Below are 7,876 nucleotides of genomic sequence, written 5' to 3'. Positions count from 1 at the left end.
ATATTATGAAAATTTTTCAAATAAAGATCAGCAGTAGACATTTATTATTGTGAAAATGATTTGAACAGATTTAGAAATACTAAATAAATGATAAGAATAATCCCCCAAAGTTTTGGACATGTATAATTACCTTACTCCTATTTTGCTTGATATTTTTGAATATTCATTGATATATTTGATTATTTTGGTCAGCCTTTTCACCACTGTAGCCAAAAAGACATGAGAAGATCAATTTTAGACATGGAAAAGTTTATTTGGAAGTTCAGAGGTCTCAGTTCAGAGATGGCTGGCTCCATTTCACAGGAACTGAGTTAAGTCAGAACATCATGGAGGAAAGACATAGCAGAGAAAAGCAGACTAGGACAATCAGGACATGGCATCAGAAAACATAGACAGAGAAAGACTCCCCTTACCACAGACAAAATATATACCCCAAAGGCAAACCTCTAGTGACCCACCTCCAGGTACACCCTACCTGCCTAGAGTTACTACCTAATTGATCCCTATCAGGGGATTAATGCACTAATTTAATTAAGGCTTTCATAGCCCAGTAATCTCACCTCTAAACTTTCTCACATTGTCTCACACATAAGCTTTGGGGGGATATTTTACATTTAAATCATAACATTGACCATCAAAAAAGTCTTGAGAAATAGAAAGACAATCTGAAATTTGACTGAGATATCTCGAGTTTAGACTACTACAAATGAAACATGCCCATTTTATTTTTAGTATTCCCCAACATGCTGCAATTTAGGCTAAATTATATGAATACTATGGATATAAATTCCTACTTTATAAAAGAGGAAACCAAAGTTCTTATAAGAGTAATAGATAATAGAACTGGCATTGACCAGGAAGCTTTCTGATCCTCCATTTTAAAGGTATGTTCTTCCAAGAAACAGGGCTAGATAATTTCTAACATGTATTTTTATTTTTAAATAGATTTTTTCCTAACAGAATGACTACTAATTGGTAACCAATTTCCAAGACTTGTAAAAGTATACAAACAGTTACTATGACAAAAAAGAAATTCATATTTCAAGATTCAATTTGTTACAGTTGATTAAAAATAGAAAATAGAAGGTATGATAAATTAGAAATGACCAAAAAGAGTCTTTGAGATTCTTCCCAAAAAGAAGTGGCTCTATGTTCACTAAACTTGAATCTGCCTGGGTTTTGTGACTGTTCTGAGTAATAGAATATACTGGATGTATATTCAAGTCAGTTTCCAGCCCAAGGCCTTAGAAAACTCTCTTGAATTATTTGTCTCTTGAAATACTTTGGGAACTTTGAACTGCAATGTTACATCCATCTACTAGAAGAACTCAGTACTAAGATAAATGTGTTATGTTCAAAAGTCTCAGAGGACTCAGACCAGACCAGGAGTCAAATCAAAGACTTAGGGACCAGGCATGTTTGTAAAGTAATCTTGACTTTGCAGACTATCCCATCTACCAGATGAATCTTAGAAAATGGCACTGTTCAACATCATAAAGAGAAGTATGGGCTATATAAGCCCTATCAAATTAGTGAGTCAGAAAGTCATGAAATATAATAAATCACATATTGTTATAAGCATCTAAGTCCTAGGGTAATTTGTTATTTAGAAATAGATAACTAGGACAAAATTTGATACCTGTAAATGTGTTGCTATTATAAAAAAAAGTATTTAAAAAAAGAATATTTGAAACTCAAGTTGTATGGTGGACAGGAACTGGATGGAACTATTGATGAACCTTTGAATGGTCTTAGGGAGACTACTGGAACATTATGGATGATGAGGAAAATTTTATTAAAGGCCAATATAAAGTACAGTTGAGTTATATACAAAGAGAGCAGCTAGCAAAACTATTGTTCACAATAAAGTATGGAAAACATAAAAGAACTTTGTGATCTCAGAAATCTTGCTAAGATTTGCAGGCTCAAATTTTCCTAACTTCCTATGACAAAATGGAAGATTAAAGAGCCAAACTGCTGAAAAACTCCTGGAAAAAAATACTAAGATCTCCGGACATCTTTTCCAAACTAAAAAGTAAGAAATAGACTCAGAGAAGATGTCACATGCAGGTCCCTCTTAGTAATGCATGGTCTGAGGGTGAAAGTGAAGCCAAGAGTGAATGTGTAAAACACTTTTTTTAAGACCTCAGCAACACTAAAGTTATTTTTTCATGGTTTCTTTCATTTGGACCAAATGACTACTAAGAATAAAAAGAAAAAAAATTCTTAGGCAAAACCTGTAGAATATATTTTTAAAATAATAGGATTACAAAAATCTTGAGGTCATCTTTTTGACTTCACAGAGTGCTCTAAGTATAGAAGAATCTATTTTGAAAATATTTGTGAGTGTAGTATTTTCTGTTGGAATGAATTGTAAATTAATACACAAAAAGTTTACAAAGATTTTAAAAAATTTATACCAGGTGGACTGGAAAAACATAGTTACATTACAGAATGAAAAAGACAGTTGGATCTCTAATTTTCTGTAGATAAAAATAAAGCTGAGAAAACTACTCAGCTACAAACATAAACTGTGTTTTATAGAATGGAAAAATAAATCCAATGTCCCAGATGAGAATCTTATCCTTCAACAGCACTGGACTCCAATAATTAAAATGGCCACATGTATATGACTAGATTTCACAATTGCTATGGGCCATACATTCCCATATGCTTCCTGTTTTTCCCCTCCTTTTTTAACAAACGTGTCTATTGCTGTTTTTAATGACTATCTCATCATTGTATATTGTGTGTGGAAATAAAGAGATAATTTAGCTCTTAATCACAGGTTAAGCTTCAGAGAAGCCATACATAAAGCTGTGTAATACATACCAGTCCTCATTTTAAGTGGAATAAAATTTTGAAATTCATAATAATACTGAAAGAGGATGAGATAGTGAGATTTAGAAGTGAGTATATTTTCCATGTAGAACAAATATAAACTATTTACAATTCAAGGCAAACCATGATGGGTAAAGATGGCTTCATATTTGAAATACCTCTCATAATTAGAGTGGACCTATCATTCTTCTCTTTGAATTAAGTGGACTGTATTATTGCTTTAACCAATACAATTCAATAGAAATGACACTAGGCCTATTTAAACTCAGAAAACTCCTTCAACTCAATAAAATAAAAAAAAATGTGCACAAATAGTCTACAGCAAATATATTGTATCTAGTAGTGAAAAGATTAGACATTTTCCCTCTATGATTGGGAACAAGACAATGATGTCATGTCTTACTATTTCTATTCAAGATCACACTGAAAATTCTAGCTAGTATAATAAGAAAAAAACAATAATTATACATTTTACAAAGTAAGAAATAAAATAACAATTTCCACATTGAAAACTCCCAAAGAACCAGCAAAAAATTAAAATGGGACTGATTAATAAGTAAACCAACTTCTCAGAATCCAAAGTCAGTCACAGGCTAATTATTACATTCTTAAAAGCCAACAATAAATAGTTAATATAAAAAATCACAAAACAATATCATATTCAATATCACCAAAAAATGCAATACATTGGTACAAACTGAAAAAAAAAACTACAAATAGGGTTTGTATGTAAAAACTATAAAACACTGATAACTTATATCGAAGAATGTCTAAAAATTGAAAGATATTCCATGATCATGGATTAAAAGTCTTGATATTATTAAATTATCAATTCTTCAAAATTTTATCTTTAAATTTATCTGAATCTTTCTCAAAACCCATGCAACTTCTTTTGGAGATATCAACAAACTAATTCTAAACCTTAAATACAGAATCAAAAGACCCAGAGTTACCAATAAAATACTGTAGAAGAAAAATAGTAATAACTAATTCATTGATTTCAAGACCTACTTTAAAGCTAAAATAAATCCACATATACATATGCAATATAGATATATACAGTAAGGTAAAAGAATATACAACCTATAAACAGACTCTCAAAATTAGTCAACTAATTTTCTTTGAGAGAATGTGTTTCATTATGTTTCCCAGACTAGTTCTGAGCTGCTGAGCTCATGTGATCTTCCTGTGTCTGCCACCTGAGTAGGTGGGAATACAGGCATTTGCCACCACCTGTGCCTGGCTCATCTAATTTTTTTCATAAAGTCTTAAAAACAATTCAATGAAGACATGAAAGAGTTTGCAACAAAATTCACTGAAAGAATTGAATATTCATTAAAAATAAATAACACAGATGCTATACCTTCCAATAAAGTTACCTAAAAATGAATTTTAGATATCAATGAAAAACTAAAAAACAAACAAAACTTTTTAAAAAAATTGCTAGAGGAGAACATTGGAGAGAATTATGACCTTTCATTTAGTGATGAGTTTATGAAATAAATATAATATAAAATCATAATCCATTAAGAAATAATAAATTAGACTTCTTAAATTAAAACTAAAACTTCTGCTCTGAAAACACACTGGTAAGAGAACAAAAATGGGGCTGGGTTGTAGTTCAGCAGCACCATATTTGTCTAGTACACACAAAGCTTTGAGTTCAATCCTAGCACTGCAAAAGGGAGAGAGAGGGAAAAAAAACACACAAGACAGAAACTGGGAGAAAATATTTGAAAAACACATACCTGATACCAGATTTATATTCAAAATATTTGAGGGTCTCTTAAAGTTCAACAGTAGGAAAAAAGTAAGCCAATTAAAAATGAACAAAAATGTGAAAGGATATATAGGTAGCAAGCAAGTATATGAAAAGATGCTTACTATAATTTGTATTTAAGAAAATGAAAATTAAAACAACAATAAGAAACTACTAAATACCTAGTAAATGACTTAAATCCAACATTCTAACTCCATTTATATATGCCAAAATATATTCTCCTATCATAAATATCTAAAAAGAACAAATAAAGTAAATTAATTAATTTATAAAAATCCAATATTCTAACATTATCAATTCCTGAAGACCTGCAGGAACTCTTATTTGTTGCCAATGAGGATGCAAAATACTACAGTCACTTTGGAAGATAATTTGGCAGTTTTATACAAAGCTAAACACAGTTTTATTACATGATCCAGCAATCACATGCTTAGGTGTTTACCTGATGAATCTGAAAACTCACATACACATAACAACATGCATGTGAACATTTGTAATGGATTTATTCATAATCACATAACTGGAAGCAACCAAAAGGAGCTTCATTGGGGCTATATAAACTATTTGGATACATTCATACAATGCAATACTATTGTTATGGTCTGAGTGCCTTTCCAAAATTCATATTTTTCAATTTTAATACTGAATTGATTGTATTAGAAAGTAAGGCTCTTGGGAGGCAATTAGACCACGAAGGTGGGGAGCATCGTGAATGGGACTAATGCCCTAAGAAAAGGCCTGAGAGAGCTGCTTACCCCTTTCACCATGCGAGTTTGTGGCAAAAAGGTGGTCATCTAGGAAACAAGAACTGGCATTAAATCTGCTAGTGTCCTGTTCTGAACTTTTCAGTTTTTAGAACATGAGAAATAAATTTATGTGGTTTATAAGCCTCCCATTTTAAGGTATTTTGTTATAGCAGCCCAAACAGACCAATACAATCATCCAGTGACTAAAAAAGGAATGATCCCTTCATCCATTTGAAGATATGGTGAATCTTACTAGTTTGTTGTTAAGGGGAAAAAAAGATCGACTGAAAAACTTCTATATTGTATTGTTCCAACATATGACATCTGGTAAAGACAAAACTGTGGTTACTCTACCAAGGGTTGGAGAGGAAGGGTTTTATGAGTGATGCCAGGGGATTTTGTAGGTCATGAACTTATTCTGTATGGTAAGATTATAGTGGATACATGATACAATGCATCTGTCAAATCCAAGAGAACAAGAGAGAAGCTTAACATAGTCACTTATTTTAAAAAAAAGGAAATAGAGAGAGCGCGGAGCCGAGGCGGGCGCAGGAGTCGGGCCGGGCGCGAGCTGAGCGCAGCCTCCTGCCCCAGCCGGGCCAAGCGGGCGGAGCGGGCACAGCGAGCGGAGCCGGGCTGCCCGCACGCCGGGGCCATCGCCGAGGGGATGCGGCTGCCTCCCCTGGCCGGTGCGTAGAGAGGGCGGGTCCCCGCCCTCGGGAGCTCAGCGGTGGAGGGGACGGAGGAGGCGGCCATGGCGACCCCTGGCAACCTGGGGTCCTCCGTCCTGGAGAGCAAGACCAAGACCAAGAAGAAGCACTTCGTAGCGCAGAAAGTGAAGCTGTTTCGGGCCAGCGACCCGCTGCTCAGCGTCCTGATGTGGGGGGTAAACCACTCGATCAATGAACTGAGCCATGTTCAAATCCCTGTCATGTTGATGCCAGATGACTTCAAAGCCTATTCAAAGATAAAGGTGGACAATCACCTTTTTAACAAAGAAAACATGCTGAGCCACTTCAAGTTCAAGGAATACTGCCGGATGGTTTTCCGTAACTTGCAAGAGAGGTTTGGAATCGATGACCAGGATTTCCAGAATTCCTTGACCAGAAGTGCACCCCTTCCTAACGACTCCCAGGCATGCAGCGGGGCGCGTTTTCACACTTCCTACGACAAAACATATGTCATCAAGACCATTACCAGTGAAGACGTTGCCGAGATGCACAACATCCTGAAGAAATACCACCAGTACATAGTGGAATGTCATGGGATCACCCTTCTTCCCCAGTTCTTGGGCATTTGCCGGCTTAATGTTGATGGAGTTGAAATATATGTGATTGTTACAAGAAATGTGTTCAGCCACCGTTTATCTGTATATAGGAAATACGACTTAAAGGGCTCTACAGTGGCTAGAGAAGCTAGTGACAAAGAAAAGGCCAAAGAACTACCAACTTTAAAGGATAATGATTTCATTAATGAGGGCCAAAAAATTTATATTGATGACAACAACAAAAAGGTGTTCCTGGAAAAGCTGAGAAAGGATGTGGAGTTCCTTGCCCAGTTAAAGCTCATGGACTACAGCCTTCTGGTGGGAATTCATGACGTGGAGAGAGCCGAGCAAGAGGAGGTGGAGTGCGAAGAGAATGACGGGGGAGGAGGAGAGGGAAAGCGACAGCACCCATCCAGTTGGGACCCCACCAGACAGTCCCGGAAATACACTCAACAGCTCACCACCCTTGGCACCCGGGGAGTTTGATCCAAACATCGATGTTTATGGAATTAAATGCCATGAAAACTCGCCTAGGAAGGAGGTGTACTTCATGGCGATCATTGACATTCTTACTCATTACGAGGCAAAAAAGAAGGCTGCCCATGCCGCAAAAACTGTTAAACATGGCGCTGGAGCCGAGATCTCAACAGTGAATCCAGAACAGTATTCAAAGCGCTTTTTGGACTTTATTGGTCACATCTTGATGTAACCTCCCACACAGCCTTGGACAGACATGAGCGTGGGAAGGACAGAGGTGGCTTCGTGTAGGAAAAATGAAAACCAAACTCAATGAAGCACTCATCGTGCAGGAAGCAAACCTCCTTGTTTACATCTTCAGGCCAAGATGACTGATTTGGGGGCTACTCGCTTTAACAGCTACCTGATATTTCCCAGCATCGTTCTAGCTATTTCTGACTTTTCGTGTGTGCGTGTGCGCACACACGCTCGCGTGCACATTTTAAAATAATCGATCAATTAATTAATTAAAACCCATCAGCTTGAATCAGAATGTGTTACCACAAGGAAACCCTCTGATTCGGGCTGTGGCCGAGGGAATGAGTGAAGGAATGAATGAGCACATGGGGGGAGGGTAGAAGGAAACGCACGTCAGAGCAGCCGGGTGGGCACACACGATAAACTGTGGATTGGTTTATTGTTTTGAGTTGAAAGATGTGAGACAGTATTCATAATAATAATGAAGATAATAATAATAATGATAATAATAATGATGATGATTAAAAG

The 7,876-nt window shown here is 36.1% G+C and overlaps 1 pseudogene; it reads left to right on the top strand.

Annotated features, from left to right (window-relative positions):
* Positions 1-6,089: 6,089 nt before the first annotated feature.
* On the top strand, positions 6,090-7,581 carry LOC143389540 (phosphatidylinositol 5-phosphate 4-kinase type-2 alpha pseudogene; annotated as a pseudogene).
* Positions 7,582-7,876: the final 295 nt, after the last annotated feature.

Source organism: Callospermophilus lateralis, unplaced genomic scaffold, assembly GCF_048772815.1.
Source record: "Callospermophilus lateralis isolate mCalLat2 unplaced genomic scaffold, mCalLat2.hap1 Scaffold_63, whole genome shotgun sequence".
Classification (NCBI taxonomy): Eukaryota; Metazoa; Chordata; class Mammalia; order Rodentia; family Sciuridae; genus Callospermophilus; species Callospermophilus lateralis.
The sequence above is the reverse complement of the archived record's forward strand: the minus strand, read 5'-3'. Positions and strand labels throughout refer to the sequence as shown.